This window comes from Meleagris gallopavo, chromosome 1 (genome assembly GCF_905368555.1).
Source record: "Meleagris gallopavo chromosome 1, MGAL_WU_HG_1.1, whole genome shotgun sequence".
Taxonomy (NCBI): Eukaryota; Metazoa; Chordata; class Aves; order Galliformes; family Phasianidae; genus Meleagris; species Meleagris gallopavo.
Window position 1 is genome coordinate 41,045,871 of NC_139404.1, and position 16,114 is coordinate 41,061,984.

The window sequence follows — 16,114 nt, forward strand, 5'->3', positions numbered from 1 at the left end:
AAGTTTGATATTAAGGCACTGCTATCTTTCAGGAATGGCTTTTTATCTTCATACTGAAGATTCATTGCTGCGTAAAAGAGTCTTCTTACTTACCAAAATGTGTTTTGGCAGGTGAGGTTCCCTGAAGTGTCTCAGGAGGGCTAGCTCAAAAGTGCTAGAGATAACTAGTTGTTAAATTTGAGCAAGAATTGAATTTTGTATTTACATTTTTTCTCAGTACTCTTTCGCCTCTAATGTTATACCTAAAATCTTATCTTTGTCTGATGTCATGCGCATCATGAGTCACGATCAAGTGATTCAAAGGCTACATCTTGCTCACCTGCTGAGAAGTGTAATAAGAGAAGCCAACTTGCTACTGCCTTGCAGATGCACTTCCTTGTGCATAATGCTTGAAGCAGCATAAATTGCTGGGTTTTGTTTGCTGCTACTCCCGCAGTATACCTGAATGAAGTGATGTATCTCAATCATGCCTGGGAGTACCAAGTAAGAAAAGCAGATAAATGAAGCTGAGATTAACAAGTCTGGTGGTGTACAATAACAAGTTTGTTGTAAGCCCTTCTTCTAAGAAAGAGTTAACTGTAAGATATGTTAATCCTCTTTGTGCACTTTCAACTTTCACATACAATTTAAGGACTGGTGTGAACATACAGTCTCCTTCAAAAGTGGAAGAGAGTGTGCTTTAGTGTATATCTCTCCCAGATGAAGACTCGAGCAGCTTAAACTCAAGACTTGGCAAACTCTAAAATACTAGCAGAAATAATGTGAGACTGATGGCATTAAAAGTAAGGCAACAAGGGAGATGAGATTGCTTTGGATAAAGTCTTATTGGTATGGTTTTCTCTTATAGTAATAAAGCTATTTGTATGTGACTAAAGGAACAGTGAATGATAACTTACATCAAGGAACATAGCATCCTTCAAACACTGTATAGGAATTGGCTGGGAAAGGGTAAGACTAAGGGATCAAAGACAGAGCCAGGAAATAGTGTGCACCTTTTTGTACAGGTGGTAATTTTTGACTGTGTCAGCTGAAGCCTAACCTGAGCTGAAGCCCAACCATGCCACCCCTGTGCTCTCTCTTCACTAAACTTCTTATAGATAGATGCTCATAAATAAGCCATTTCAGATGATTTTGGATGGATTACAAGGAAATCCTGCATATATTTTCCTAGATAGACTGTACCTAGGTGAGAGAAAAAGGGATATAAGCATCTCCCAGAACTAGATGGATGCTGTGTAAAGTTTCTTCTGTTTGGATTCAAGGAATTTACTGTAAAAAACATCCTTACAGCGCGTGTATTATAATGTGCTTTTGTATCCATAGCGATGGTATCCATGTCTTAATTCAGTAATATGGTATTATTCCTATGTGAAAATTTTTCTTACCTAATTCAGGTGTCACAATATCCTTTCAAAAATTTGCCAAAACATTTGATATTAGAGCTGTGATGGCATGCACCCTTTCACCCACAAACACATTAGTATCTTGCTCCCCTAATCATACGACTAATCATCTTTTCAGCTTGTATTCATGCTAAGACAGCTTCTACATACTAGTAACTGAGAGCCACTTTATTCTTTTCCTTTGCTGTCGACTTTGTAGGACACCAAGTGTATATGCTTTGATAATGTGGAATGGTTTGCTGGTCTAGAAATTAGGTTGCTAAAAGTGGCCTATGGTATAGTCCTGATACAAGCTGGCAACTGGTGAAGTGAGGGGCTTTCCTGTGTACCTGTTTGGGTACAGTCAGGTACATTCAAAGACAGCTTTTAGAGAGATGATCATAGATGATGTACTCTTAGCATTAGTACTTTACTCCCTTGAAATCAAGGTAGTTAGAGCACTTGTGAGTTTCTTCCTGGTGACTTAATAGCATCTTGAAAGGTTTAAGAATTTACCTCTTTGAATAGGATATTCATCTAGTAAGTAATACATAGAGCATAGCTATCCTTTCCTCAGAACAGCGCAGATATTTATACCTTCTCTAGTAAATGTTACATCATCAGTGAGCAGCAGAAAAATGAAAGAATCCCTGAAAAACAAAGTTTATTTCTTTTTTTTCCTTTTTTATAGGGAACTAATACTGCATATCTGGCAAAATTGGATGTTGTTCAAAGCAGCGAATTAACAAGACTTCCTGTATCACTTTGTACCTCAAGAATATGCCCTCAAAAAATGCTGATTTTTCCAAGTTTTTATACAAATTAAATCCAGAGCCCACAGCAAAAGGAAAAGGCAATATTGGCTCTAATATATTATAGCTAGTTTCCCCATCCCTCCTGGAACTCCTTACTAAAGTACAACCACAAGATTTCATATTAACCAGTCGCTGTTGTTGCTTTCCCTTTATTTTTACAACCTTGCTCCTCTTGATGTCTCCCTTGCTGTGATGGTACATTACTCTCTCATTGAGTGCCTGTGTCTAATTTTTCTGTTTAACTATCCATCCATCTAATTCAGTATATATGGATATGTAATACACAGAAATATAAAACAAGGGGCTTTCTTTCATAATATATTGATTTCAAACATTATGTTATATTAAGTGGAGTTTATTGCATTATTATGGAGGAACTGAATATTTGCAGATAGAAATTTTAGTCTGATTATCTACTGCCACTTCATTTCCCATTTTTTTCATGTGTCGTTTTGGGGATGCCTTTATATAAAAAGATGCTGACAGTGAGGGTAGCCATTCACATACCAATGCTGATTTTTTTCCATATACGAAGACTGCTACAAAAGTAATTATTCTTATTTTATTTTGTTGGCCTGCAGTGTCAGAGGCGTATGCTGGTGGTATGGCAGAAGGCTGAATCTTCCTGGCAACATTCTGTTACGTTTTGTTGCTGTACAGATAGCAGCAGTGTGACATAATGGTGCCTGACATGGAAATGCGTATGAAGCAAAGCTATGTCATTGAATTCCTCCATGTGGAAAAAAAATGGTACTCATTGACATTAATTGACACTTGCTGAACATTTACGGAGACCAAACAGGGGATGGGAGTACAGTGAGGCAGCGGGTGGTGCATTTCACCAGTGCCAACAGCAACATGAAAAACATGCAACGTTCTGGGTGGCCATGTACAGATGTCATACCACAGAATGAAAATCATGAAAAGCATGGTGGAGTTTATGGTGAAAAAAAATAGTTGTTGTTTGATGAGAATTTGATCTATGCTATTGCACTCTTTATATCTGTTTTAGTTTCCATATAAATAAATATGAAGCATTACTTTCAGAGCTACCTACATAGTACACAACTAGTTATGAATATTATGTGAATGATATAGACTCATATAGAAATATGAGTTTGGTACTATTGAACACCCACATACTATTGACATACCCACAGATGTAAAAAAAGATCATTCCTCTTTTATCCTCACTTATCCACATAACAGCTTACATTAAGTCAGAAGAAATATGCGGTCAAATTGATAAACTGGTATTTTTTCTTATATTGTATGATTTACTAGGAATGTTTTTTCAACTGTATTTCTTAGACCGAAAATAAATGTTTTTGTTTTTTTTTTTACGGTTTTTTTTAGGAGCTATATAGGTATAAGAGCTCAAAGTTCTTCCTGTCCCTGTTTTTGAGGTAGATTTGCCTTTATAAAATTACTTGAAGTCTGAGACTCCTAAAGAACAGGAATTGCCCGTATGATGATTTATTCTCTTAATACAGATCTCAAGTTTGTAAGCAGAATAATTTGATTTTTTTTAATTGTAATAATCATAGAATCATAGGAAAAGTGGGAGAAAAAGACCACAATGATCATCTGGTTTCAAGCCCCCTGCTATGTGCATTTACAACAATAATATTTATTTGGGATCCTATTTTGGCAGAATAATATCTAAATGCTTGTTAACCCTAATAATCTGAATCAGTTGAAAAAAAAAAAAAGTACAAGTCTCAGAATTTCAGTTAAAATAGATGAGAAAATGAGCAAGTTCAAATGGCAGAGCCTACAGTGTAGAGTTCCATTTCACACAGAATTTTATAAACTCAAATTCTTGTGAAACAGTAGAATTAATGACAAACTAAAGATGTAAAAGATTCTTAATAAGCAGATTTACTCCTTACCTCTACCTTTTTTTAATTGGAAATTTAGACTTCATCAAACCTAAAAATACCAAATACTGATGGTTTTTCTACTTCAGAAAGCTGAAACCTGGACGATGTTGTTCATAACTTTCCAGAACTTGTGTGTGTGTGTTGGCAAGAAAGCAAGCATTCTTGCCAAACTTCTCAGTGTTGGTCAAAAGTGTTCAAGGAAAATACATGCTTTATTCATTTAATTGAAATCTAATTTTGTTATTGAGAAAAGGTTAACAGAAAATATTTAATAAGCTAAACGTCACGTGTTTTATGTTGTTACATTGATTTATGTTGGAGAAATCACTTATAATTTTTCAGTTATCAAATATCTTTCTGATGGTATTTAATGACAGTACTAGTCAGGGCAATAATTTTTCATTTTCTACGATTCTATTCTGAATTATTAAAAAACCTTGGAATCCTTCTCCTTATTACTCAGCAGCTGAAAAATTTCAGGGAAAACCTGGCTTAAAACAAACAAACAAACAAACAAACAAACAAAACCAAAATCATGCCCTTCTAATAATATTTTTAATTGCACACAAACTTCAGTTTGATGTTTCATTTGTTTTCAAATACGTACTATGACTTCAGAAAGCAAAGCAATTCAAACTGGGAGATTTTCTCTTCTGTGAAACAGTACTATAAGAAGATGCAAAAAGATCTAAATAAAAATGGTGAATTACTAATTAGATGCATTCAATCATTCTGCCTCACAGCACAAAGGTTGGGTAAACCATCACAGTATTTGCCATACTCAGCCAACATAACTTTAATTTATGTTGTAACTCTGGGATCACCTGCGCACCAGCCTAATCTGGCCAATAAAGACTAAAGATCAAATAGTTAAACAATTCACCTGGTTCTCATCAGAGATTCTGACACTAAAAAACAGGCTGAAATAAGCAGAATATAGAGGACTTCAGGAATTTTCCATGGAAGTCATAGAATACTCCAGAATTATAGCTTAATTAAAATAGAGATCAATTTTATGTCCTGCAAAATGAATAGGAATCTTTCCTTTGAATTTTGTCCCCTATACTATGCTGTACAATGTGCAACCATCATTATTTTGCCAACTTAAAATTTAATAGCTTCTCCCTTTTCAAATAATGAAATCCAAAAAGAAAAATAGTACTGTCAGTTTGTGTACATTAAAAGCTTACTAGATTTTAGAAATGTTGAATGAAAATGCAGACATAAAATAAGTTATAAAAAAGTAATTAGAAAACAGAAATATGAGATGAGTCACTTGTCACAGTCAGGAGGATTTCACTAAAAAGTGTGAAATAGACAATAGGATGAGTTCTTGTTCTTCCTCCTTTCTAATAACCTGAAAAAAAAAAAAGAAAAAAATAAAAGAGTACCACAGACAAAATGTTGTCTTTAATGTTATTTTTAATATTCCATCATGATTTTTATCAGGCTTCTCCCACAGTAAGAAGTCCTTTTTTCTCTTTCCATGCTGAGGCCAACTTTAAATACAAAGCAAAACAGATCCACGTTTCTTTTTTTTTTTTTAATACAATCAAAATGGTGAGAAGAAACATGCCAGACTGAGACTGATATGTTCCCACCTTTTTTTTTTCCTTTCTAAAAATGAGAAGTTAACAAAATCCTAAGCTATTTCCAAGTTTTCTTTGTAGAAAAGCAAGCTATCTTAAGTGTTAAGCATAATAGGAAATTCACCATGAATGTTATAAAGATCATCAACTTTTACAAAAGTTCTAGTCAAAGACACTATAAAGAAAACAAAGTATTTTCAAGAACAAGAAAAAAAATCAACAAAAAAAACAAAAACAAACAAAAAAAAACTTTAGAGGAAGCTTTCTTCCAGCACTGGGAAAATGAATACAATAAAAAAATGATACGTGGTTTTTTTTGTTGTTTTTTTTTTTTTAAATACGTGTAGGAGAAGTACTTCCAAGCTGTTGAAAAGAATTGGAAAATGAGAAATGTCAGGGTGAAAAAGTTTAAAAGGTGAAAATAATGAAATGTAAATAACTGACACATAAATCAGAACCAGACTGGCTAGAATAAATTGAGCAGAATTTACAAGAGAAAGAGAAAATAAAAAGAGGCAGATTTACTTCGGAACTAAAGGCCCTTCAAAGGAATCTGAAATGTAGAAGAAAGTTGACCTAAGTTAAATGATGTGTAGTTAAAACTGGAAATATAATTAAAAATAAAGAGAAGAAATATTATGAGGAAAAAAAAATCTGAAAAATCAAAAAAATGAAAAGAACTGAAGAATAAAAACTATTTCTGATAACTGAAATATAAAACCTCAAGTAAATAAAATTAGAATTTGATTCAGAGTACAGAAATAATAAAGCATGAAGAACTGCCTTGTGTTCATTTCTGAAACCAGCCCCAGTGGAAGACTTCTGACCTTCATTATAAATATACAAGTCAAAATGGGAAAACTCTTTTTTGTAGGTAAAAAGCAAAGCTGCCATTTTTTTTTTTTTCATTTGCAGTACGAAGCTTTCCTTTTCATTTTCCAAATGAATACATTGATGAAATCTAATTAAAAAAACCACAGAGATTTCTTTATTTTATTTTTCCTGGCATTACATTGAAAAATACCATGCAACAGACCAAGATACTACTTTTTCAGACTTAATTTTTTTATGATGAGAGTATCTTCTTGAGCAATTTTTTGAAATATGAGGCCTTTTAATTTAACTCCTGTAAGTTCCAGCCTTCTGTACCTTTCTGGACCCATCCCTTGAACCACTAAAGATAGTAGTTTGTTCGTATAGAACCTGATGTTTCACTGGCATTTCTTTGTGTATTAAAAGGCAAAACTATTATTCTGTTCATTAAGTAGAAGAAAAAGTGAGAAAAAAATGGAGTTTTGGTAGCTTCTGTGAAATCTCATGAAAGCTGTAATTTGAATTAGACAGTTTCCTAACCAACTGAATAGGTAGAATCTTGCTCACCTTTAATTGATGTGATACTGTAAGTTATTAGAGGTAAGGAATCCATTCATTTTTATCACTCAGTAAGTCTCTGAAGATTTTGCATCTTTCTGTAGATTTCTTTGAGGGAAGATTAGACATTTAACTCAAAATCAAAGACATGGAGATATGATTCTCGGTTTAAATGCCTTTTCATTTTAACTCCCTATTAACTTCAAAATGGAATGGATGAAAAATAAGAAAACATGCAGCGTGAGTCTGCTAGAGTAGTGTATTTCAGTTATTTTTAGTTTCTGATCTTAAAGCTTTAAATTGATTTATTCTTATTCATAGTATTCATAGGGTTTCTCTGAATGTGCTGTCTGTATTATTTCCACAATAAATAGATTCAATTCTTGTATCAGTGTCATTTTTACATTATATCATACAGATCAGAACCAAGGGAAAGTAACACCTCCATTATTAAAATACCATTTAACTTTCATTTTCCTAAAATATATTCAAAAACACAATAGGAGTTTATTCTGATTCACATTTACAGTAAGCATATGTGTTAGAGAGAGAGATTTTCAATACAAAAATTGTATTAAATAAGTTGAATTGGAACAATAATATACAATACTCTTTAAATCGAGTATTTTATTACAAAGAGTATTAACTTTGGTTGTGACTATAAAAGAAACCCCACAATTTTAAAGACTCTTTTAAAGTCATTCTGATGACCATAACAGTGAATGCGTTTGTTCTGAAAACTCTGAAATGTATGGAAAAAGTTATTACTGTAGTAGATATAATTAAATAGGAAAGATTGCCTAATCTGACATGGAATAAGTGATAGCTGCTGTCCATACTATGGAAACATTTTGTAATTTCATAGAAATAGAAAATAAAGGACATCATCCTTCATGACAGTATCTTCAAATGTGTAGTATCACAGTCTAGGCTGGCACTGAGCAACAGAACTGGGGAAAGCAATACTGCCTGATGATTTCACTAACATTTTCACAATGACAGACAGCTTTTTTCCTATTCTCTATGATTCAGTTGGGAAAACAAAACAAAACAAAAAGAAACTCATAATGGAGAATTTCTTTCATTTTATTGAAAACATTTCAAGAATACCTTACACTGGGACTGCAAATCTATCATGAATCACAGGACTAGCATATATGGCTGTATATTACTGTATAGTAATCACACCTATAAAAGTATTGGTATAGCAGGCTAAAAGAAGAGTTTCAGAATGGGGGAAAGGAAGGAAAGGTGGACAGCTATCAGTGTTTCTAAAGCTAATATTACCTGATGTAAATGGAGATTATGGGACAAAATTCTACAGAATATTCTCCACAAGATGTCAGATTAGATGTTAGTAACATTCAGCTTCGTTTAATTTTTTTTTTTTGCCATATGCTTACTATTTTAATAGTGCCAGTGCTGCTGGGTTGTTGCATCCTTAAAGACACAAAGACTTTGTTTCCTTAAAGCAGACCCTTTGTTATGGGTGGAAGAGAGTGTTTACTCCGGATAGTTTGCATCTTCCACTGCCTCAATCCTAGTGTCTGAAAATCCTTTATGAAAATTAATATTTCCTAAGCACAGGATGAAAAAAAACCTTAAATTCTTACCTCTCCTGCGCATGGACCAGAGAGAGGTTTGCACATTTCAAATTCTTAGAAAGCCTGCCAGTTAAAACATGGCCCTACACTTTAGTTTAGCTTTTGTTTCTGTATTTTCTTATCCACGGGAAGTTAAATCATCTCTATCAAATGTTATTATACTGAATGAAAACTGTCTGGGAGAAGAAAATTTATTAAAAGTGGTAGTGAAGTTCTAGAAAAATAATTAACTACCACTTGTCACATAACCTTGTGATTTGGAAGCTTTAAATATATTTCTTAGTTATCTAGGAAAAAGTAGCAAATATGAATATGACATACAGTTGTCATTAAACTGAGGACTGCTAAAAATCAAGAATGAGAATAAAGGATACAAATGTGTCTAGCTTCCAGTATGTATGTGACTAATTATTTTTAATATATTTATCAGTGAAATGAGAGAAAATATGACATTTTTCTTTAAATTTTTTTCATTAAATTTGTAGATGACAGGAAGAGGTATTTTTCTGAACAAAAATGAACAATTGTTTTCACTGATATCCATGCTGATACACGTCTATTTATAGTCTGTGCAGATAAAAACAATGACAATAATTTACACATTGTGGAAGACTATGTTTAAGAAACAGTGATTAAGAAAAAGGCATTGAGGTAATCAGCTGAAGAGTAATCAATTGAAATTGCCTTCTGGCAAATGCAATTTCTGGGAATGTCAGCATGAATCTTGTATGTGTAAGAAAAATAAAAGTATTGGAAGGTGTAAATATAGGTCTCATGTTTTCCTACTGCTTTTTTCTGTATTGCATTTGTGACATCATTATTTGAAGATGATGTCCACATCTGGTGTTTATTCAAGGAAAAATTAGAAGGATTTTATTACATTCTGTAGGTAAATGGGAAATAAATTTCTTAAAGTAGAAGAGTCTTTAATATAGCAGATGGAAATTTCACAGCATGAAATGGATGGAGGCTAATGTAAGAAATTCAGACAAATATTTAAGAATACTTTTTTAGCACAGCGTAGCCTACTATTGAAATAGGTTTCCTGGTGATGCAATGAAGTCTGCATCATCTGCACTCTTTAAATAAAATTTAGATCATTTTCTACAAAATGTTCTTGCTTGGATACTGGATACATCACTATGCAGCCTAATGCCTACACCTTCTACAAGCAGATAAAGCTACAGTGATTCTTTCCAGACTCGAAATTTGTGATAAATCTTGAGAAAGATTTTAAATGGAACTGATTGGTTGGAAAAGCAACACTGAGGAGAGGTAAGCACAAATTTGCAGTGAGGTGCTTGCAGAGATGAAAAACACTGATTTTTTTTTTTTATAAGCACGAAGATCTGCAGCCAAATTGTGCTGATTCTGTGCATGACTAGTGATTTCCTTATGCATCTAACTGATGTATTCTAAGACAAAGATAAATTAGACAGTTTTTGTAGAGAATCGACGAATTTAAAGGGCAAGAATCCTTTTGTGTTTTTGTTTTGTTGGTTACATGATCTGCTTATTTGTGTTGCACATCTGAATACTAACTGTAAAGAAACATTTTAGTAAATGGTTACAAATTACAAGGAAAATGAATAGAACAAATTTCAGGGTACTCATCTACCCACTCTTTCTGTATTATTATCCCTATACAAACTTGCTTTAAAAATAAGTCACTTACAAGTTTAGCATGTCCAGCACTGCATCTGATAGATTACTAAGATCTTCAATTTTCATAATTCAAATGAGATTTACAAAGAAAAATAAAGGGGAAGACACGTGCTTATCACTATCCATACTGCATATACAGTCTCAGAACATTTGTTACAGTGTAGATAGCCATGTACCTCCATTTAGGCTGGAAGTATCCATAATTTTTGGAGACCTTCACAAAACACTTCAAATAGCTATGGAAAAAATTGATCATGAATGCATCCATCTCTGAATAACTAGCACAATATTTTCCCTTGACCTTACAGGTAATAAGATGACTTTTATGTAATAGTTAACAACAGAAATCTGCAAAACAAACAAACAAGCAAATGAAACAAAACAAAACAAAACAGAACTGCCATAAAACCTGAGGCAAATTTAAATTAAGCAAATAACTCTAATAGACTGCCATGGCTGGGACCAATGCAAATGGTTTCGAACTTTCCAGTCTTTCTTTTCTTTCATCTTCCATGAAAGTAATCAAATGCTATTTTTATATCAACAGTAATGCTGAGCTCCAGAAAATAAGACTGATTAATGATTAGCCATTGTTCCATATGTGACCATGTGGTTCCTAATGTGCTTTGATTTAAATGCAGGCTTTATAGACAACAGCTTTGTTTCACTTCCCTCAAAGCTTGCTTTTCCTCAATAAGAATAACTGCCAGAGTAAGGCCAAACTTTCACAAACACCTGTGCATCCAAGTGCTGCACTCTACAGATCTGGCAGAGAGATGACCACGTGGATCACTGGCTACTACTACTTCTTCTAAGGATTTCTTTTGGTGGCCCTGCCTGAGGCAGGGGGGGTGGAGCTTGATGATCCTTGAGGTCCCTTCCAACACATGCCATTCTATGATTCTATGACACTGCGTCTCATGGAAGAGTCAGTCTGATCTTTTACTGGATCTTTCTTTCAACATCCTACTATGCAGTTCTTTGTCTTCAAAGAATGAGTTTAATCAGGCCATCAGCAAACAGAAGTGGGAGTTTTTTCCTCTTCAGGGCTGTTCTGAGTTTGGAATCATCTTTTAACACTCATATATCAGCAGATTTCCAATATCCTTTTTCAAACAGAAATATATCACTTACTTACATGCTTACCCTGATTACTTGGTAATTACTGGGTTCAATATGAAGGAGACACTGTAGGAAAGTATACCACTACTTTTGAAATGTAAAGAGACACTATTGTTTCCATTGGGAGGTTTTTTAAATATATGGAACAGTGAACCGGTTTACTTCAAATTAATTAATATTTTGCTCCTGTTATAGATGAGGATAAAAAATTATTTCCGAGTATGAAAACAGATCATTTTTATATCAAATCATTCATCTCCCTCCACAACAAAAAGCTTTTCTGCTTCCCTAGAAAAGTTGCAAAACAAACTCTATAGTCAATTTTGGAAAACTGAGTATTCCTCATAGTAAAGTGTGCCCAAATGGTAAGTACATATTTCTTTGAAGCAATAAAGAGAATGAAATCTCTTTGCACTTCATGCTCAACATTTGAGATAAATGGCTACGAGTTTTCAAGGTTCTTGTTCACCTCTAGAAATATGTCTCCTTTCATATCTTAAAATTAATTTTCTATTTATGGAGTAAAACCTACTGATGATCTACTGATAACTGGATTTTTCTGCATTTTGGGAAGTTCCTCTAGTCTTTCCATTCTTTCTTGACAGAGTGACAAACTACAGTACTACTTGTAATCTTTTTCCTCTTTAACTTACTTATTTAGCAATACTGTAATTTTTCAATAGCTACACGACTCTGCTCTACTCTATCTCTTAGTGTCCATAAGTAAGATATTTCCAAAGCCCAGAAATCTGATTCAAAGAAACTGCTTAAATGTACAGGCAGAAGAAATGGCAGGCTGCAATATCTTCTATGGTTCATAGTGAATTTGAGCCATGACTTCTATCTCTTCTTATTTTGTGTGGGTGGTCATTTGACAAGTTATCTGCAGGGATATTACTAATACAGTTTTATTTGAAGTCCAAGACTATCAGTTAGGATGAAATCATTCTGAAGAACAAACACATTTTATGACGACAGGAAAAACTTACTTTCAAATGAAATTTAGTCTCATGAAATCCACAGCTCTGGCAAGTGTCTTGGATTGGCTGACCTTCCCATCACCGACAGTTTCTGCAGCGGGTTGAAGAAAACTATCAACAAAACACCTCATTCCCATGAGCATCAAAGAATTCTAGCTGCCAAAAATAACCTCATTTTTATGACTGTGTAAAACCTGCCAGAGTCTAAGTATGACTATTAACCACAACAGTGTGGAGAAAAAAAAACTGCTTTGATTTGGTGAAGAGCTGAGTATTCACAATTCCCCATGATATAATAAATACTCCTAATAAGAAAGTCAGGCCTAACATGGTCTGTGGTTGTCTGAGAAGGGCTACTCCAACCAACACCCCAGCAACTGCAAGTGCAATAGATATGAGAATGCTACTTTAATGAATACTAAAGTATTATGCTGGCATTACTACATGTGGTAATTTTTTTCTAAAAAGATAAATATATCATCCAATTAAAAATAAAATCAGACCTTAATATGAGGTTACAAGGCATAATATTCTCACCCTGATTCCTAGAAATATTTTTACCCGTCTGGGAAAAAAACTGAATATTTTCATGGAAAATTCGGTACCAAACAAGCATCTTTCATCCACAAAGAATTTCCAAACAACTAATTTTGTCTTATCTTGCAAAATGATTACCAAATCCCACCAAACACTCCTTGAAATCTGCACATCTGTCCTTTTTTTTTTTTTTTCCTGTAGTCCTTAGAGAAAAAGCAGCTTTCTCTGATTTTCCCCTCACTCTATGTGATGTTGACTAAATCAGATATGAAGTTACAGTGCCTAACTGTGGTGCTAAACTGCTTGAGAACTCCAACTAATCCTCCTGATTTTCCTGATTTTCATACTCGGAAATAATTTTTTATCCTCATCTATAACAGGAGCAAAATATTAATTAATTTGAAGTAAACCGGTTCACTGCTCCATATATTTAAAAAACTACCCAGTGGAAACAATAGTGTCTCTTTACATTTCAAAAGTAGTGGTATACTTTCCTACAGTGTCTCCTTCATATTGAACCCAGTAATTACCAAGAAGTTTTCAGGTTCTCATTCTGTACTCAGTACCACAACACACTGTTACGTCCAATCCATTTCATACTTTATTATCTCAAGCCTATTTTCCACAAAGCTGAAGTATTATGCACAATACTGTATTGAATGGGCTGGATGCACATTTATGACTGCACTTGAAAAAGTAATGGGTAGACACATTCCAGAATATAATGTTCCATACTGTCATAAAGGAGAAAATAGATCAGCGTCATAGACAAATCTGAGGCATTTCTGTCATTGAGAGAGATGATTTTCATGGGGCTTGACTGGCCTATCTCTATCAACAACTATAGTTATATACCTATAGTTTTTTCTCCTCTGTTTCCCAAGAGCTGTGTGGTGCTGCCATGTATTGAACAGATTGGAATTGACACTCTTAGCAGCAAAACTTGGGACAACAATTACTATAACAGTTTTACAAATCTGTTTACAAATCTGTTAATCTCAGTTTTTATTGTTCAGTTTTGAATTTATGAACAAGTTTTTGACTGAAATCTTAAAATTTACCTGTTTCTTTCAGCCTATGAAGAAGCATAGTATTATTATTCTGCAAATCAAATCATTATTATTTTTATTGCAATGACTTGTTTTGTGGTTTTACTAGTCCACTCTCATAGAATCACAGAATCAAAGTGTCAACGGTTTACGGGCTGGTTCGGCCCGGTTCCGTGACTAGAAGGGCGGAGGGATCCGCGGATCCGCGCCCCCGGAAAAAAAAAGAAAATAAGGGACCCCGAAATAATTGAAAACAGTGGCAACAATCTGAGGTAAAACAAAGTAATTTACTAAATATGGTATCAACAGAATTTTATAAGGAGAGAGAATGTGAAATTGATGGTGGATTGGCCTTACCACAACGCTGAGATGAGAAGCACAGGCAGAGAAGCGCAGGCGAGAAGCGCAGGCAGAGAAGCGCAAGCAAAGCAGCGCAGGCAGAGAAGCGCAAGCGAAGCAGCGCAGGCAGAGAAGAGAGCATCAGGTGACCTTGCCGGGAGTTATATCTCCTCGCTGACCGCAAAGCCCCCTGGGGAAACGTAGCTGCTCTTCTCCGCTGGACAGGCACCCGGAACTTGAGCATCAGCAGTCAAAACCCCAGTGCATTGCATGATGTTATGATGTGGAATACCGATAATGAAAAATCATGAAACCATGACACAAAGAATGGTTTGGGTTGGAAGGGACTTTTAAGGTCATCTGGTTCCAGCCCCTCCTGTTATAAGCAGGGACACCTCCCATTAGACCAGGCTGCTCAAAGTCCCATCCAGCCAGTTCTTGAATGCCTCCAGAGAAGGGTTATCCACAGTCTCTCTTTTCTGGTGTCTCTCCACTCTCACAATATAATCCTTCTTCTCACGACTTCTCTGAAGCCATTTTCCATCCGGTCTCTTGGGTGGCAATATTGGTAGAAAGTTGGAACGGTACAGCAATGACTCCTGCCCTTACAAAGAGGATTTCTATTCTAACTAGCTACAGCCTAATTAAAAAAAGAATGTGAAATGAAATATATACAGATAAACAAAGCTAGTTTCTTTAGCGAGAGAGATCGTATTTTCAACTTTCCAATCTGTCTCCCCTGAATGCATGGCTTAAGATGTAAGAAACCTGAGCATTATCTGAGGCCCCAGCCTGCATTTAGGCTAAATAAGAGAGTGATGAATATTGCCAGGGGAAAGGAAAAGTCAAAAGAATCCTTATTCCTTGTGGAGCCCCCCAAGTCTGACAATGACTGTAAAAGATTTAGCCCTTTATCACTGTCGATAATAAGATTACTTTCCTCCACTCAAATGCAGTAGGTGTCCCTTATTCATAACTTCCTGAGAAGAAACTGTAATGACAAAAATAGAAAAAAAATAATAATAAATAGAGTAAGAATACTCATTATTCTATTCCAACTATTTTCAACATGTCAGTGAAAAACTTCGTGTAATGTTAAAATGTAGGTTAATGTTCAAATTTTATGGAGAAAATAGATATGAAAAGAAATGAATCAAAACATTTCACAGATGAAAACTGTTGAAGTTACATTTAGAACTGCCTAATTCAGTTCTTGAAGCTTAAGAAGCTATTTTTCATATTGCAAAGAGAAATTTCCTTTCTGTTATTTCTACAAATTGTTTGTACATGTTTTCCAAGTATGTGAACAAAGATTCAGAGCATTTTTTGTACTCAGCCTTTTGGAATATCATTCATCTTACATCACAGCTCTGCATGTACATCTTCAACTGTATCTCATTTTCCCAAAGGAAGTCAGGTGCTGTACATGACTATGTGACACCAGGAAACACAAACATGCATTTGAATGTTGTACTTTTAAAGCAAAAAGCCTCAGTTGATTTTATTCCACCATGTGAGCAAATGCAATGAGGAAAAAGATTGGTTAAGATCATAGAATCACAGAATCACAGGGGTTGGAAGGGACCTCAAGAGGTCATCAAGTCCAACCTGCCTGCTAAGGAAGGTACCCAACAGGTCACACTGGTAGGCATCCAGATGGGTCTTGAATATCTCCATAGAAGGAGAGTTCACAACCCCTCTGTGCAGCCTGTTCTAGTGCTCTGTCACCTTTTCTATAAAGAAGTTCCTCTTCTTAGTATCTTCTTCTTAGTATTGAA